The sequence below is a fragment of the Mus caroli genome, chromosome 4 (assembly GCF_900094665.2).
Source record: "Mus caroli chromosome 4, CAROLI_EIJ_v1.1, whole genome shotgun sequence".
In the NCBI taxonomy this organism is placed as follows: Eukaryota; Metazoa; Chordata; class Mammalia; order Rodentia; family Muridae; genus Mus; species Mus caroli.
In genome coordinates, this window is record NC_034573.1 from 51,799,113 (window position 1) to 51,801,531 (window position 2,419).

A 2,419-nucleotide genomic window follows, 5' to 3' on the forward strand; every position below is an offset into this window, starting at 1 on the left:
CAGACTGATTTCCAGAGTGGTTGTACAAGCTTGCAATCCCACCAACAATGGAGGAGTGTTCCTCTTTCTCCACATCCTTGCCAGCATCTTCTGTCACCTGAATTTTTGATCTTTTTGGCTTCCTTTCTTTCTTGTTTTTGTTTTTCACAAATATCTAGCGATTATTTTTAAAATTTACCATTCCTAACTACAAATTTAGCACAGTTGTGATTAGTAGTGGTGGCAGAAGTTTGCAGTTCTCTTGGTGTATTTACCCAAGAGGAGAGTCCAGGTGATCTGAATCAGGACTCTCTATGTAGCCCAAACAATAGAGGTATCTACTCTCGGTACATTAAACATTGATATGATTCATGCTGGAAGAGGGGATTGTTATTGATTCAATGTTTTTGTTCCCCTGGAGTTGTCTGTGCTCTCTCTATCCTCTGAACCTTCCTACACACACACACACACACACACACACACACACACACACACACACCCTGTGTTCAACATTCTGACTCAAGACCCTTCTCAGTCAAATCCTCCAATCTACTCACAGAGCATGTCAGGGAGCTCCCACTAGCAGTGAAACTCCTGGATCTTTCTGTTGTGCAAATGACCCTCTAGTTGGTCACCTTCTGTCTCAGGGCTTAGAGCTTTCATCCACAGGAAGTGACTTCTTACTTTGACTGACACCCAGCTTATAGACACTGCAAGCATCAAATGGTCCAGCACTACTTATGTCCTGTGTTGTCAACTGATAAGAACATTAAGATAGTTCCTACTTCACAGAATCTTGTTGACAGGATGTCACTTAGATAATTTTCAGACAGCCCAAGGCCAATTCTTATTTATATGTCATTTCCATCATCCCAATGAAATATTGGTATAAAACAGTCCACAATCTTGATCAAGAAACCTCTTTGGGGCAGTTGAAAGAGCTTAGGGATTACCTCTTCACACTTCTTTTAGCTGTTTCTTCCCCCTCCCCTTCCCCTACCCCTTCCCCTCCCCTTCCCCTTCTCCTCCTTCCCCTTCCCTTGCCCCCTTCCCCTCCCACTTCCTCTCCTCTTCCCCCTCTTCCTTCTCCTCCTCCTCCTTCTCCTCCTCCCCTCCCCCTCTTAATTTTGGCACAGTTGTTAGCTACTTGGGGCTGTCCCTGATTTTCAGCATGATGTGGATGCTTTTTTTTTTTTTTTTTTTAAATTGTCTGGGTGTTGCTCTAACAGAATTGAAGAAAAAAAGGAACTTGACAATATGCTCATTCTACCATTTTAAGCAGAGTCCCCCATACACTAGGAAAAATGGCCTTATAGCTGGAGTATTTCAGGCTGCTTGCTTTTTGGCTCGCTTCAGATACACAATCATCAACATATGAGTACTTACAAAGATTCACTTTGGCCTAGATCACCATAAACACCAGATACTGCTCACATGGATTGTGGTACTGAGTCATTTACCTATTGGGACAGTCAAAATCTATATTGATTTGAAAGAAAATTCACAGGTATCAGAGTCTGATTTTTTAAAAAAAAGACCAAAATTCCCCAACTGGAACATTTATGGAAACCACTCCAAGGTTCATGGAACATCTTGGAAGAGGGCCTGGAAAGAATGGAAGAGATGGAGAACGGGGTGGAGAGCCATGGAAACACTCTCTTCCAGGAATGACCCGGGCATTGCACTCTGGATCTCTCAGCAGTTGTGCGTTATTATTATTATATTCTAGTGTTTACTACTTTATTATTATGCAACACTGATCCACAGTTGGGACCATTGTATCATGGGTGGCTGAGGAGCTCATGAGTCTCCATCCATCTCTAAGGACCTGCAGACAGATAAAGGTTGCTGGAAGGACATTTTCTTCAGTGGTGTGGTCTATGGTGAATTGAATTGTCCACACCCTTGTAAATAACCTCTAACCCAGTCTTCTGCAAGAAATTCTGATGACATTCACTGGTGTACACACACACACACACACACACACACACAGAGAGAGAGAGAGAGAGAGAGAGAGAGAGAGAGAGAGAGAAGAGGATTGGAAAGAGGAAAGGAGAGGATCGTGGGGAAAGAAAAGGGACAAGAAAGGGTAATGGGATCAATATTATCAAATTTTATAAGAAAACTAATACCCATTTTACCATTGTCAAAATAAAAGATGCATTCATGTCCAGATGTTCTCCTGGCTTTCTAAGGGAAGGCATGCCATTTTAAAAAGCATGTCCTCTGAATATGACACACAATAAAGAGAAATATCCAATCACTTCCAAACCTTTGCACACCTCCTTACTGGTCCCTCTTCATTAAAAACATCTGTTCAGCAGGGATAGTCCTCCTAACAGCAAGGATAGTCCTCCTATCATCAGCAGGGATAGTCCTCCTATCATCAGCAGGGATAGTCCTCCTATCATCAGCAGGGATAGTCCTCCTATCATCAGCA